The sequence below is a fragment of the Vanessa atalanta genome, chromosome 16 (genome assembly GCF_905147765.1).
Source record: "Vanessa atalanta chromosome 16, ilVanAtal1.2, whole genome shotgun sequence".
Classification (NCBI taxonomy): Eukaryota; Metazoa; Arthropoda; class Insecta; order Lepidoptera; family Nymphalidae; genus Vanessa; species Vanessa atalanta.
Window position 1 is genome coordinate 7218637 of NC_061886.1, and position 17868 is coordinate 7236504.

The 17868-nt window shown below is 30.2% G+C and overlaps 1 protein-coding gene across 1 annotated transcript in view; it reads right to left on the minus strand.

Moving 5' to 3' along the window:
• LOC125069809 (transcription factor hamlet-like) overlaps positions 1 to 6265 on the minus strand; it is an 83858-nt gene extending 77593 nt beyond the window's left edge. Inside the window, exon 1 of the mRNA XM_047679387.1 lies at positions 5945 to 6265. The gene's annotated coding sequence lies outside the window, so the exon portion shown is untranslated. The remainder of the gene's footprint in view (positions 1 to 5944) is intronic.
• Between the last annotated feature and the right edge of the window lie 11603 nt (positions 6266 to 17868).

The following is a 17868-nucleotide window of genomic DNA, read 5'->3' on the forward strand; positions in this document are numbered from 1 at the left end:
GGTCTTGACTCACGTAGTTCGTACATATTACGGTTAGATTTATTTAAGTACATTCAATGGAGTTAATGTTATTGATCGATTTATTTCTAACTAGCTTGTAAGATGTACAGCGTTCACTTGATTCTTGGCTGACTATTATATTTAACACCAAATTAGTAGTTATTAATATACAATACTTTGTTTCCAAATGTGGACTTTAATAATATACAAAACATTTTAGTATATTTATTGTATGTGTAATAGTATTTAGTTATGTCCTTGTTATAAATAATTTATTATGCCAATTATTTTTGCGTTCTATTAAAAAAAAAAAACGTAATATCATTTTTTTACCATATTAATAATTATGATTACTTTAGTGTTTTATATCTAAACAGAAATTGTATATAGGAAAGTTTGATTGAGATGTTTAATATATCACAGGGCTTTAAATATTTTTGCAATAAATATTACGTATGGTACCGTTTGTTATCATTGGATCTACTTCGCTCGGAGCGGACGTGACCGTTTCTCTATATTACTATCTATTTTAAACATCTTATAGATCATTTAAGGCCAAGCAAATACGTTGTAAGAGTAACACATTGAAAACATTCCACAGATTAAAAAACACAGAGACCTCTAAGCTGTATGTACACTGTCTGTCACTTTAAAATATTTTATTTTAGTATTTTCACAGAAATATTGTGTCTTTAGAAATAATATCTGTTAAGATAACTCAGTTAATGTCAACTATTATCCGGTCTTTATATACTACTTATCTATTTATTTATTGCTGCTTGAATATGACGCTAATGTATTTTATTTTGAATTTGTTTATTTCTGAAATGTTTACATTTTAAATATATTTTTGTTGAGTGTGTGTAAGTGCCCGTTTGAATTGAAATGAAACTCGAATAAAAATTAATCGGTAATAGAACCTATTTTTTTTCTCTAACTTTAATTTACGTAATAATAAAAAAAACAAAAGACAACAAAATCACTAATATTTTAATAAGTTACACATGCTTCGCCTTAACGTATCAAGTTTGAGCGATGATATCCTTAGCTGATGGTTGTTGCATGGAGATGTAAAACGGATGTCCGTTCATATCGGAGAAAGGCCTTCGATTGTTCTATCAAAGTGATATCTCAATCAAATCGATGAGGAAATGTTGACCACCTTTCATATGGAAACATGAATAGGTAAGATATATTAAAATTAGAAAATATTAAAATAAATTGATGTTTCGGATATTACTTTACGGAAATCTATAACTGATGTTTTGTTTTTTACTCATCGAGAAAAAGACAGCTATTTTACAACGGTACAGTCGGATAGAGAAGTTAAAAAAGTGCAAACGATAATGAATTTAGTTTAATAACTAAATTTTGTGAAAGTTCAGTTATTTTAATTAATAAATAAAGGCAATCGGTCAAGATGAATCCTGATGGTAAGTGGTCACCATTTCCATAGGCTATAGATATGATTAGTGGTAGAATAAAATATATGGCACCTACCTATACAAAATTATACAAATAATTTTTAGTACAAACTTTACTTTTATATAGTGTCATGTTACATATTCATATTAAGTGGAGGCACGTACAAATTCGTATTTCAAGGATTGTAAAGTGCTTTATTCAAATAATTTATTTCTGTTTCATAGCACTTAAAAATAAATCAGTACATACTTGATGACGTCATATCGGGCATTTAATATAGGTATTGTCATGTACGGTGTTGACCTCAGACGTTTGACTGCACATTATGAAAATGAATCTAAAAATTATACGCCTCCGTCTATATCGCCGTCTGTGCATTTTTTTACAATCTGAGTGATGTACTCGAGTGCAGACTATTTCGAATTTCCTTGAATTTTTATTAGATATTTCCGTCTATGTCTCAAAATCTTTTTACTTGGAATATGAGCGCATACAATTTTCGCTGAAGGCAGTGTTGCGGTTGAAACATTATGAAGTCAAATTCGTATGCGGTATCTATCAAATGTATCACAAATTCACCCCTAGGAGTATCGAATTTGTTTACTGCATCGTGATTCATGTGTCTGATGCAGCAGACGAATAAATTTACCCAATCGTCTTAGCGACAGATTTTGTTTCGCGAATCGATTTTTGATTTAATGCATTTTTTTACATCGTATAAGATACAAGAGCACCGCATAATTGTGATTCAACTAGCAATCCTAAAAAATATTAGAATTTTAAACATACTTTACACATATATCTGTAGATTATTTTAATATAACTTACCTCCAATAATTAGATATATCTACGCTTCAGAAGTACACCTAGGAAGGTATTATATATTTGGGTAAATATCGCCTTCTACATTTTTCGTATCAAGATACTCATAAAGGTAGACTTTACTTATACCTACATTGTGACCTGAGATAGCTCCGAACAAACCGGGGATGATGGTATCGTCGCAAATGGGTGAATAGTACTTAGCATCGAAATGCCTCTAGCGATAATATCTTCGCATTGTGCCTATTGAATAACGAGTTACCATCTCTTGCCCGTTAATTTGTAGTATTAAAAGCGGTTAACGTGTTATCGCTGATTATCGTAATGGTTTGTAAACGATACTTCTATTTTCTCTTGTATGGTTAGGGTTCGCAAGCCCCCTAAGCGTATCTACGATTCATTTTATTAGTCGATGATATTTGGCGTTTTTTTTTTGTTTTTCGACAAAATGCAGTCCCTAATTTTTTCTACTTAAATAAGGAATCTTTTTGAAACAGTAAATGTTTTTTAATTTTAAAATAATTTTGTTATTTGTTTTTTTTGTAAAAATTCCTTAAAATACAATACAAATTAGACCTTCAAATATTCAGCAATAAGACCAAAGACTTTCATATTTTATTGTGATTACTAAAAAATTAAATATTTAGTGTATTTAAGTAATTAGAGGTATGTTAGTATTAAGTAATCAGAGTCATTTTACGCAAATACAATTACTTTTTAAATGTGTTACATGAAGTTGTAACTTATGTATAGTGCATACATAGAAATAGTGTTTTATTACATTACTTGACTACAATAATTATTTAATATGCAAAGAATATTATGTAATAAAGGTAATTGGGTAGTAAAAATAAATATAGAATATAAATGTTCCTGAAGAATAAAAAATCAAAACAAAAAAAGATAATTTATAAAGAAACAGTCGCGATGTTCTTGTAGGTATAAATATACTTTATAGAGAATATAATAATTAAATTATATAACATAATTTATAATATCTTATTTCTCAGAACCGAACTACATCCCGACGCAAATGTTCGTCTAAGGCACATTGTTATTCATATTCTAGTACTAGGAAAGGAATAAACATGCATGATGCAGGACCTAAAGATAATTAGAAGCGAACTGCAATTATATGCAAATGTATCGCGTCGTTTTGAAATCATCTGTTGTCACACCTACCAGAGTTAATTTTGTGACTAAGACATAACCGCTGTTAATATTTAAATGATACGGCTTTACGGTCGTTAAGGTACGATTCAGAATAAAAAGAATTCTTATTAAGACATTATATACATTATATATATATTTTAATATTTGTTCGTAATAATTAAAATTTGAATTCGATTATTTTTTTATAGTTCCCATTTATACGATAAAATTAATTCAACATTGAATACTGTAAAAATAATAAGCTTGTTATCATTTATGTGTTTATTTTTGCGGCGTTTTGAATTGATCTTACATTAAAGATGTACGCAATATTCTGAGAGCATCACCAAAAATATATAGTCGTTTATTATTTCGTTGTTTATTACAAGCCTATATTTAGAAAATAAGTATATTTTTAAAAATACACTGACTATTATAGATAAATAAACTTATCAGAGAAAATATGTTTTATATCACTAGTTTCAGATAATATCACAAAAAAAGTCGTTCGAAAGTAATAAAAGTGTCCCCGTAGGCGTTGATTACGTAATAATTAATATTATATTTTAAAACGTCCATCCACGGTACATATCGATAGTAAACCGGAATATTGTCGCCATGCACCTGATCGAAATTAAAAAAGACAGGTCTGTCAGTTATCTAACTCTACGCACCCATTCTGCAATAACAGTGAAAGCGAAATGTCTAATTATTTTTTATTTTATTTTATAATAACAGAGATGACACAGCATTCTCAGTCGAGCCGTTTTATTTTTTTTTCTTCATTGCAATCTTGATCAGTGGCCAGTGAGAAATGATTAAAAAAAAGTATGATTGACTTTTGACGTCTCAAAACGATTGCAATCGATGCAATGCCTGATTCATAAAATATCGGTGTCTATGTCTTGTAAAAAAAAGAACGTTTGGGGGATATAAATTGCCTTCGCAATGAGCGATGGCTGATAGCAGTATTCTTATTAGGTGGGTAATTATTTAGATTGTGGGCGTATATTGGCAGTTATATCACTTGATAAGAATTTCACTTTCTATTGTAATATACATAAGACGTAAACTGATAAAGAAAAACTATTTGAAGAGTTTATTATATATATTGCCGTGTACAATTGATCTGTGTGAGTTAAAGAAATCTAAATGAACAAGAAAACATATTTCTTTCCTAATCGAAAATGAATTTCAATTATAGTATGACTTAGTATTCGATATTATTTGGACGTTAGGACGAGTAAATTTTCTTTGCATATATTTTTTTATTATATATTATTTATTTTAAATTATTGTGCTACTGTTCATTGTTAAATAAATGTAATAATAAAAAAAAAATTTAGTAATATCCTTAGTATGCTAACGGTGTTTAACGTTTAACTTCAGGTAGAAGGTAATGTTTACGAGATATTTTTATTACTGTAAGTGTTGTAAAAACGTAACAGATATTTTCACATTTAAAAACTTTCACATCGATAACAACTAATTATTCTTAATATTTTAAAAATATAATGAATTGAAAAATGATAGAAAAGATAACAGACTATTTTATAACAATATTAATTCTCTACGAGTTATTTATCACTTACTAGAGCTGAAAAATTAAGATTTATCCACCGATAGTGAGAAAGTCAATTTGTAATGTTGAGAATGATCATATAAATAGAGAAAAAATGCTTCAAGCCAATGAAGCACGTCCCGAAACACAAGTGCGGATACAATAAGCAAAATACGAACAAAAAATGTTCTGACCGACGGCCGGCGGGCGGCGGCGGGCGGCTTTATACTCACTTTCTGGTTTACTAGGTCGAATAATCTTGTTCATTTTTTTTTAATTTAGTTATTGTAGTACGGAGTGAAAATTGTAGTGAAACCGTTCTGGAGTTTTATTTATTTGTGTTATATTTTTATTTTATGCGCGTGCGCCGTAGGGCAAGGTTGACGGAATCGTTTCCATTGGTTATCGCTAGCGCTGTTCAGTTTTGTAATGCAAAAATAAAATTTATGATTTTTATGAATACAAAACTACTAATGGTGATTTATTAAAAGATTTGAATACATAATATATAATTCGAATATATTTTCATAAATTCGCTTTGATTATACGTAAATGATAAATCGACTGGTAAATATATGTATTCTATAATTAAAAACCTATAAATTTCGAATATTTAAAGCATATGATAGTTAATTAATACATTAGTGTCATCAAAACTAATTTAACTCTAGCTGCCGATAGTTATACGATTAATGGTTTAATAGATTAGACCATAACTTGAATTATTTATAATGCAGTATATTTTTATAGTTTATCAATGAAAATAAATTCTAAAATATAATACTAATAATATTTATTTGAATACCCTTTGAATTCTATTTATTTATAAGTAATTTTTATTTTTAAATAAATCGTTTTACTTTAACATTTATTATTTAATTTAGTTTTATTGTTATATATAATTTATATTTTTTATCCCATTTTTGTTATTTAAAAAAATCTTCACTTGTAACATTATAAGACAAATAAATATATTTGACCTACCTTTTTAGAAGAAAATAACTTGATATTATCCTTCAGCTGTACTTATTATTCTAATTCGAATAACACTGTTATTATTAAAATAAAAAAGTCCGATAATCCTTAATATAATGCGAGAGTTAATTAAAACACAAATTGTTTTCACTGTTATCACTACGTTCCAACTTCAAAAAATTCAAACACAATATCCGTTAAGTCAGTACCACAGAACATCGAATATCCATTCCATCACTGGGGTTGAGATAGAGCGAGCGAGCTTAAAGCTAAGCATGCGCGTGTGCAGGCCGGCGTGGCATCGCGTTATCAGCGCGAGCGGCGCGCCGCGCGACAACAACAGAACTTGAGAGCCGATCTCAATAATAACAAGAAAAGAAAACGGTCCAGTTTCAGCGAGGCTTCCGGATGGCTCGGACGGGGCGCGGCTGGCATCTCACTCGCACGCCCTACGCTATCTCACTCCCTCTCCCTCTAACGGTACTCGAGGTTTGAACGATAGCACAGTCGCGGGCGCGACGCCGCCCCGTGCACATCGTACTAGTCTTGAGTCCAACATTTTCCCGTTTTTACGTCTTTGACATCGCTAACCAATATGGTTGTGACTGGTTGGATGATTGCATAGTTGATAAGCAATTTGTACTATGCTGTGTGGTTATTACAGTATGCATGTTCAATGTACACTTAACTAATAGTTTCTATATAGTAAAAAGTCTTATTTTTTATTTACATTTTCTTAATTTAATCAAATACGTATTGCAACGTTGAAATAGTTCGTTGATGTCTTTTATATGAGATAGATAGATTAAATTTATTACTTGATTAACTATTAGAATTTACTTACATAAGTTGTTAAGAGTTTTGTTCTGTAAAACTTACAGCTTCATAAAATTATCAATAAGGTCATTTTAATGGTTTCAGTTTCGGACGTTTTTTTATCAAAGAAATTATATTAAATTCTTCGTTAAATAATAATCGTCGTATACAAGATAGAATGTATATATCTCTTAACTTATAATGTAAATAAGTATTTTATGATTAAACTTGTAGCTGTATAATTTAGCCATTTGTTATTTATGTGATTTGTGCGCCACTGTTCGGATGCTGGTCGAGTGGACTTTGGTCGATTTTTTTATTATTATTGTGATTTGAGTCCTTTTGTTTTTAGGACAAAGCGTTTATCGTACAAGACATTCTTACTCAATTAAACTCTAAGTTTGCAATACTATAAAGTCACAACTACCATATCAGTATCCATAATGTTGTTACAGTTAATATTAATCATAAAAAGACATATATAGTTCATGTAATATCGATTTATTATCTTATTTTATTATAAAATTGAAAATCAATAACGAAAATGTATACATATATGTTTGCGTTATTGATTTTCGACGTCAGAACGATTGGCTGAAACCTATGGAATCCGAATTGTGAAAATAAAATATTAAGCCATAATTACAGTTTCTCGAAAATCGATAAATGTCGTAATTTGCGGTGTAAGTAAATAAATTGGTTTTGATTCAATAAAAAGCGGTTGAAGTAACCAAACAGTGAATTACTGGTTCACGGCCTCGGGCCTACGCCGATGTCTTGTTAACGAATAAAGTCATGACATTAAATCATATTCGCAGGAATCGTATGAAATTATAGCTTATTTAATATTTCAAAATGCGACCAAAATGTAATTTTCAAGATGAAAGCTTTTTAAGTCTTGAATTTTAAGATATAGGACTCAATTATTAAGAGTAATGACAGCTTTGATGTGATTGCAAGACAGACAGCGCAATACCTAATAAACGATGTCTGTACTACACAAGATCAGTATGTTTGTGTGTCTAACGATTGAGCCATTTTATTCTAAATTTTCAAAGGTTTGATTAAGTTATGATTTTATTAAAATAAAGTGATTTGAGGTTAATTTATATATATTTAGATACACAACATTTGTATATATATATATATATATATATATATAAATACGTATTGCAACGTTATGCTAAGTAAATGTTATCCTAATTTATGTTAAATATATTTTGTTATTGAAGTTTTATTATTTTATTATATTATTCATTGTTTTAATGTGATTTATAGTAAACAATGTTTGTATTGTACTTTATTGAAAAGATGCAAACTAATTCGTTTTATTTTCATCCTTAGTGCTCAATTCGTAGTCAATTATCGTCATTAAAGCTACTGATATTTACAAATTAGAATCTGATCTTTAAGTACAAGTTAAGTATTTAAATTAAAAAGAAATGTTTATGTTAATGATATATACATAGCAAATTCGTAACATTATATTCAACCGAGCACGTTTCATATATATGTTGAATTTAAAGTTTATTGATAAATTATCATTCTTTATTTTTATTGAAGATCTGGTATAAAACAAATCGGTATTCGATGTAAGCGAAGTTTACGATTAATATTACAAGTTTCAATATGTGTATATTTAAATTTTCCACTGTTTTAACAAGAACGCGATGGTCGCCTTTAAATAAGATCATGATCGCCTTGTAAGTTTTTGTGTTAAATAAATGAAATACATCGTTAATAAAGTGTTCATGGTCTCGAGAGTACACATTGCTTTAATTTTGATCTTTATTCTTGGATAAGTTACGAGGTATGAGTTCATTTTTAAAAGTATTTAGAACTTTCTTACTTTTTCAAGTAAGTACATTTGCTTCCAGATTTTTTTCACTATTTGTAGATATTATTAGGTAATGTCAAAGTATTATAATCAACAAACAATTGATATTGATTACGAAAGGTAAGATTCTTAACATTATTGCAACGCTCCGCTTTTTATGATAAAGGTAGCCGGTATATAATAAAAAATAAATAAAAAATAATTACAGTTTGCAGTTTATTGATTTAAAAATCAACAAATATTTACAGAATAATAAAAAATCTATTAAGACATAATTTATAAAATATGTTATCTTTAGCCGATATCCTGTTTTAATGGATGCCGGTCATAAATTTTTATTAAAAGTATAGTTTAAGACACAATCCTTTTGAAATGAGTTATAATCTGCCAAGGTTAACGAGCTACGAATTCAGATAGTATCAACTAGTCACAACTCTTACCTAATAAAACTGTACAGTTTCAGGAACTTTATTTAATATTTTGGGATCCGCAGTCGAAGTTATTAATATGTATTTAATAAAAGTTTAAAATATGTGACGTACAACGCATAGCATTAACCAGTGGGTCTAAAAAGATGAAATTTAACAAGATTTTTAGGCACTGATGAGTTTTACATACCCGACTTTATGTGGAAACTCGTAAGAGCATTTTTCCAGCGAGAAAAAAAAGGGGACGTAAGTTTTTTATGGACATACGTCACTTTTGAGAATTCGGTGGGTTTCGTTATTATTGTATGTAAATTTATTTTATAATATTCTTAAAAATCTTTCACATGTAATACTTAGGTTTACGGTTTTATTCACCCGTTTTGTGTATTCTCTGTAAACGTGGACATTTTAACTTACTCCCTGATGGGTTAGAGACTTAAAATTTAGAATATAGCTTTGGATACAAAATAATGTTGTATTATTCTCTATTAATTTTTACTTTTATTTCTTTAAAAACATGTAAACAATATTTTGTAACATATTCCGTAGTACATACTTTGAAATCAACATCTATTAAAATCAGTTATGTTATATTTCAACGAAAAATGATCTAAATAGTAATTAGGTAGTTAATAAAAACATTTAAACTAAAGATAAAAAAGAAAAAAAACATTGAAGAAATTTCATCGAACACGCAGACTCGCACTTGACTAGTTTCTCATTGTAATTTATCATGCATATATGCATATTAAGATTTCTGCACCATATGCAAATCAGTACTTGTATTTTGATAACGGTCCAACGGATTTTGAATGCAGTCTAAGTTGTAAAGTATTATTTGAATTCTTTATATATAAAAATATTTAGTTACATTTTCTACTTATGGATTAACATCTTCTTTGAAGTTTTAGTATAGTATACACGTATATTTTTAGCAGGTAGGCAGATAAAGCTATAACCTACAAGATTATATAATACACAAACACACATGATATACAAATTTGTTGGAAAACACGCCATCCTAAAGATTGTCCGGTGGCATTGTCAGGCCACCTCTCATTTAGACGAGAATGCTTAGCGCTTATTCCACCTCGCCACTCCAATGCGGCTTGGTGATTAGTGGATTTAGCCTGTGTAATTACAGACAAAGAGAAATAAAAAACTTTGTTACCGAATTTGTTGAGTTTCAATTAAAATATGTTGTTTATAATTCTATTTTAAAACGGCACCCTTGCGGTTATAACAATGTAATCTTGAAAATAATCGACGGCTGTCGAATAGAAAAAAAAACCATTATCACAATCAAGAAGACTTGCAAAAGAGAAACTGGCTTCAATTTGTAACTGGTAATCGATTACGCAAACAAAAATTTAACCAGTAGTTAGTGGTTAGTTCTTTTACCTTTTGTCTTATCATATGAATTACAGCAACGCATCGGGCTAATTAAAAAACGTCAATCAAATCAAGTGAAACGTAGACCGACTCAAGATTAGAGGATTTAAATAATATTCTATAAAGCTTATAATTTTTTCTAGCACATATTTTAAAAATAGATTGTTTCTAAAAAATATGCGTATCGAAAGCTATAAAAAATACTCTGTATAGTAATGACGTCACAGGCTCAGTGTCATTATGATTTTACCTAATATAAGATGTATAAATGTAATAAAATACAAATAGATTAATTATTACAAAAAATTGTATTTATCTTGTTATATTTGGTGTCAATTTTAATGTTGTATGTTTAAGTTCGCTATCTTTATTGAAATCTTTGAACAAGGCTGTTCAATAACATTGCAAAAGAGATCTTATTATTATATTATTTTCTTATCAAAGGTTTATACGATTACGAGGCATTCATAAAAGGCAAAACATTTTGAGTCATCATTTTTTTAGCCTGTATAAGGTTGGATATTCTATTAAAACTCAACACGTTTTTTTTTTCAAACGGTATCTTACTTATAAAGATCATTGCAAAAAAATCCTTAGACATATTTAGCTATAACGCTCAAGCCTCGCGAAATAGATCCAAACGAATCGCCTTCGATTGCGCAGTAGCGCGTATTATAGTGTAGGCATCGACGTTTTAACAGGGCGTGGTCCCCAAAGACCTTAGAGAACGGATGTAGCAGCCTCGTTCAAGCCGCTGCCACCATTCCAGATCAACGTTTGATGATAACCACATCTGAAATAAAAAATATCGCTTGAGTGAAAAGGTCAGGCGAATGCAGCGCCGAAATTAAAGTCTGTTTATAATAATCATTACCGTCACAACGTGCTTAAATTAATCAGTATTATGACAGTTTGAAATTGGGGAATATGAGTTTGATTTATCTTTAAATTTACTTTGATATCTGATATGTTTAGTTTCAATATATTTTTTCTTTATTAGGAATGTATCTATTGTTTATATGCTTGTGAAATTTTGAAAAGCTATTTTTATGATTTTATTATGAAAAAGTGTGCTTATTTTTTTTTTATTAATATTTCTTCTTCATGTACAACAACACAATACTTAACAGACAATAAAATAGTAAAATATTTTATTTTACTTAGATTTAAACGGACCACTAACGGACGGACGGAAATGAGGAATATCTAGGTTATCAAAGATATGCAATTGAAATTAGACGTGACTCAAAAGGCGGAGTTTATTAATTTTAATAAGTATCCGCCCGGACCAGCTGGAAAGATATCAGTAAGATCCGTAATGTTAGTGGTGATCTGATTAAATAAATTATAACGTACCGCGAACTTATCACGGATATATTAACAAGATCCAAATGATTTGTTATACAAGGTAAATTATGTAACTAGAAATACAATTTATTCTTATCAAACTTAAAATATTTATTTATCGAGTCTATTAACCATTGTTTGTTTGTAACCATAACAATTGTTTGTTTGTGAAGTTTTAAGAAGTTTGGAACTAGGCAGAGTTACACTCGCATGCCTTTTAAAGTTCGTGAAGTCTTCTTCTTCCGCTTAACTCTTTTCAGTAGTATCGAATTTGTGGTTCCATCAGATTATGTAAAAAATTACGCACATACAGTATATTCTTCCCGCTTACTTAATCACCATTGAGAATGGCTTATTTTATCAATATGTTCAGAAATAAAAATGTAATTGTTAAATGTTGTTTAAATATTTCGTTGATAAGTTGTCATTCGTTTAAATATTTCGTTGATAAGTTTTTGGAATTGGTCCAATCAATTGATAGAAATCGTTTCGGAATTTTCACATAGGAAAATAATATTCATACCTCCTCGCAAAGATTTCTAGGCGTCCTCTATAGATGGCGTTACTATTGGTTAATGCTATTTATTAATCTTTATTAATTTTAATCATTATTGTATAGTTTTAACGTCAATGAAATAATGAAAGTATTCTTGTCGCATGAATAATTAAACATAATACCAACTCTTTCTTCAGTTCATGTCTTTTTATTCAACAGTATTAATTTAATTATACAAATACTTCTAAATTATATAATCTAATAGTTAACTACAAGGTTATAAAAATATATCCAATTTGAATAATTGTATAAGTCCGCTTAGTAAAATTGTTAGTGAAACCTTAAATTATACCGACATGTCCAAAAACACACGTTTTGAACACTAAGCAAGATCATACCTCAAATGCTAATCGTTATAAATCAATAATTGTCAGCATAAATCAACTTTAGGAATAGTTATCTTGTGACTTGCGGCTTAAATGCATTACGAGTCCTTTGCATTCATACGTATCATTTCTTTAATTGCTTATCGTAATTCTATACAGCCATTTAGGTTACTTGGTTTTAGAGAATTCTTTTCTGTACTGTACAATTACTAGTAGTGGCAGCTCAGTGGTTAGAACTCTTGAATGTAAACCGATGATTGCGGGTTCAAATTCAAATAAGCACCGCTGAATGTTTAAGTGAAAAAACTTGCAAATGTCTGATGAGAAGCAACCACTTGATTATCTACCAACCCGCTTTGGAGCAGCGTGGAGGCTAAAAAGAGGCTTTAGCCTGTTACTTTTAAAATCCTTCCATTCAGTGAAAATACATAATTTTGAAAAATAATTATTTTAATTAATAAATAAAAGAAACCAAATTTTTCCTAAACACCTGCGCAAGCGTTAGGTTCAAATATTTTCTAAGTCTGTGTTAGAATTAATCTAGGAAATATCGTGTTGAAATAAATATTATACTAGTATTTATTTTATCACAAAATTTGCTTAACTTGAGATTAAGTATCCCTACCCAAGTCCTCAAGTGAAGCATTGCCTAGCAGCGGGACTTCTATAGGTTGATACTGCTCTCTAGGTATGTAAAGAATCTATACTTATAATTATAATGACTTATTTCCTGTTCGATATCCTTCAACGCTATGAATTTTGAATAATATATTTTTAAATACTTGAAATAATTAAATAAACGTTGGAAATCCAACGATTCATACTTCCTATTAATGAGTGAACTACATAGAATTATAGTGATACAGATTTACGAGCCGTAATGCCATGGTATCCGTAATGGCACAATCGAATCTATCGATGTGGTTTGCATGCGGCGCGGGGGGAAGGCGTGGTCGGCGCCGGCCGCTCGCCTTGACTCCAGCGTCAAGCATCGCATGATCTCTTTTGTAGCTAGATTAGACGCACTTGATACTTACCTATTTTGTTTTAATATTTATGAATGGATTTTAATACTTTTTTTACGCTAACATATTAATTCTATACTACTTTATTTTAAAGTATATATTTTAAGATTTTACTTATTCTCACTAACAAATAGAATATTTTTTTTCTCGAATAACTTTAAACATCGTTGATACCATATTTGGCATCATCATCATTCCCTTACCCTTGTCTCATTTATTCATGATTGGCGCATAGGATTTTTACGGTCAACGGTATGTTTGCTGTCAACATTATTACAATTATTTTACTGGGTTCATTTCCCGCCACATTACGTTACGATTTGGCTCTTACGATACCCATAGATCAAGACGCCTATTTACTACTTCGGCCGAGTCACACGGCATAACTAAATATAAAAAACATAAGGAAACATTAGATATCCATAAGATGGGTAACTAAACTAAGAAAACATAAGATATCCTTTGTAATTTTTTTTCTTATTTTGTTATGCATATTTAAAAAAAAATAATATTACATATAGTATATTAAATAAATCTGCAATTGAAGCTATACGTGCTAGGTACTTTTGTACGTACAAGATTTAAAAAAAAAATTGTGTAAAACAAAAAAAATATGAATATTATGTGGATTATTATCTACATGTAAAATATTTCAATGTAAGGATTTTAAATAATGAGACCATTTTATGCTAATTTATTTACGGTTGTTACATCAATTAATGTTGCGGAAAGGCAGTCTCAAAAGTTTTCCTACCACTAAATTTTGTTACGTAATCCCTGCTCTCCGCTTATCGTATCCATACCGATCCTTACTAAAGTCATCTGTGCTTGCAAATCCGCAGTTTTCAATTAATCTGTTCTAACGGCTAACGTATGTACCCACTGCTATTTCATATTGCTATCTGCGATTCGCCTCCGGAGAATCTAGTCATAATCTAATTTCTCCCGTTTATCTATAACATTCTTGCTCATATGTTCTACTCGTTAAATCGATTTGTTTGTTTTATACATGTAATTAATTTATTGTACATAAATATAAACTTTATTACTCCCTGGATATGAAAGTGTTTAATTAAATTAAATTGCAAGTATCAATACTACGCATTCGCAGTTAAGCAGGAGTGAATGTGGCGACTGTGCAGTGGACGGGCGCGGTGATAACGTGACTTGGCTGTTATCAGCGCGGAATATATCTGTACCTGCATGCAACTAGCTCGCGTAATATCTATTACATGTTCCTACAACACTCGGTGATATTTATTCGCGGCTCTCTGTCCTGCATGTAGTTCGGTTGTGTAAGATACACAGGTAAAGTAACCGTGGATACGTTGAGTTACAACTTTTTGAATCTATTCCGTAAAGTGGTTTAAGTTTTGAATTTGTTTTATTAGTGATTGCTTCGCGTTATATTTAAATAGAAGTCAAATTTCAAATCAATTCATATTTTCGTAGAATATTATCAATTGATTTATAATAGTTATTCTGTTTCGTTTGGCATTTGTTTTTTTCGAGTAAATTTAATGTTTGATCGCCGAATAATTTAATACTACATATTTCAATAAAGTTTTTAATTAATATTTAATTGAGGAGTATAAAATTTTCCATAACACACATTTAAAATATGTCTGCTCAGTTAATTTAAATAATGCTTTTAAATGATTTATATCTAACCGCAATAACTACGAACCAACAATTACTATTATGACATAATTTAAAAACAACATGTATTCGAATTGGTTAACATCTTGCAAAAGTAATTTTATACATGATATTATACGGTCAAGAAACATCATCAAGCCACTTATATGCTAATAAGGTATACACGCGCACGAATTGTCCCAAACATTTTTGCTTAAATTGATACACGAACGTAGTACTAAGTATAAGCCATGGTCCTTAAAACCATTGCATAACGACTATATTTTTAAGGAGGACTTACCGCGGCTTCGCTCGCGTTTTAGGGGTTGTTCGTCAGGTATTATGTATAAAAAGTAGCCCTATATGCCCTTGGGGTACAAGCTTGTTTCATATCAAATATCATAAAATTCCATTCAGACCGATCGACAGAGTTAGTTTAGCATTAAAATATTAGTATAGATGTTCATTTCTTCGTTATATTATTAATCAGAAAGATTATATGTATATAAATCGCACACATGCATATAAAACACAACACATCTTTACGAATACAATTTGAATTAAGCATGAGGTAGTTATTTTTTAAAATATTTAATCTTAAAAAAAATTCATATATAATGTTTTATTTACGAACAGCGATGTGGGCGGGTAACAGCTGGTTATAAAAAATATTGAAATGAAATACAAATTCTCTTGTTATAATTATTGTAAGAATGCGATTAAGGTCAATTTATAATATGATAGTATGCTGTTGTTTTAAACCTGCATGACATTTATGTAATCACTTATACCTCACATATAATATTTTAAAATACATATTTATACGTCATATGGCACGGCTTCCGCAATTGATAGGCCAATTATTTGCATTCATATTTATTAAGACCACCTCATATAGATAATTACTAGGGAAGACACCGAGATCTAGTTCGACAAATAAGGAATCGCCACGTAAGAACATGCTCATACTTAATCATTCGATCGTATTGATTACAATGTACAGTCGGCTACTAAAATTGTGACAGTTGATCGTGTTTTATCGTCATTTGTTAGTTTAATTTAATTTATATCGCATACAATCTTGATGTCATGTTTTTATGTTGCTTCACCTTTTCTATTTGAGTCTTTTAATAATAGCCTGTAAATTTTCCCTGGGCTGGGCTAAAGGCCTCCTCTCCCTTTGAGGAGAAGGTTTGGAGCATATTCCACCACGCTACTCCAATGCGGGTTGGCGGAATACACATGTGGCAGAATTTCGTTGAAATTAGACACATGCTGGTTTCCTCACGATGTTTTCCTTCACCGCCGAGCACGAGATGAAATATAAACACAAATTAAGCACATGAAAATTCAGTGGTGCCTGCCTGGGTTTGAACCCGAAATCATCGGTTAAGATGCACGCGTTCTAACCACTGTGAGATGGCCCATCTCGGCTCTTGAGTCTTTAATTTTTGTTTTTAATACAATTAAATTTAACTAGTTACTATACATTGAGTACTATATAAAAAATATTATTAAAATTGTTAGATAGGTAAATACGTATTCAATCATATATATATTATGCAAATGTTCACTTTACTTGATGGTAGGGCTTTGTTCAAGCTCTGGGTAGGTACTAACCACTCATCACATAGTCTACCGCTAAACAGCAATTCTCAGTATTGTTGTGTTCTGGATTGTTGGGTTATTGTGGGTGGGTAAATCAGTGTATTTATAGGCGTAAGTGACGTTATGTCACATCTTAACTTAGTTCCCAAGGTTTGTAAGCACGTAACCCGTTGGCGATGTAAGCAATGTTTAATATTTCTTATAGCGCCAATGTCTATGGTCGGTGGTGACCATTCACCATGAGATGGTCTATTTGAGCGCCTTTTTTATGCCATTGGTTGGCGGACGAGCCATGACCACCTGATGGTGAAAGTGGTCACCACCAATCATAGACAAAAGTGCTGTAAGAAATATTAACCATTCCTTACATCACCTATGCGCCACCAACCTTGGGAACTAACATGCTATGTCCCTAAAAAGAAATCAGACAGTCCAAATATATTTAAAATAAAGAGGGTAAGACTTTTGGTTTTTGGTGTATAATTTATTATAAAAAACACTGATAATTTATAAAACATTTTATTTGCAAGCAAATCATTAGGATAATTTATCTAATATATAGGGTCATATAATATTAAGTTGATATTTAAAGATAAGAGGAAATTATCAATACCTTGCCATTTGTTATGCCTTAAATCTTCATCATATGATATCATATAATCTTGTAATTTTGGCGAACGCAATTAGGGGAAGATGGCTCCATAGTTTTCAATTACAGTCGAATAATGGAAGTCATCCAGGTTGTCACGAATTAATTTATTTAAACACACAAACATTTCATGAATTATTTCTCATTACAATAAAAAATGTTTATTGGTGATAAATAAAATAAATGCCAACGCGTCTCACGTACAGAACACGCCCTAAGACAAATTAGTTTTCATCACGGTTATTATAACATAAATACCTAAGAAAATATGCCTATAATTATATAAATTAATTATTTATCAAGGCTTACAT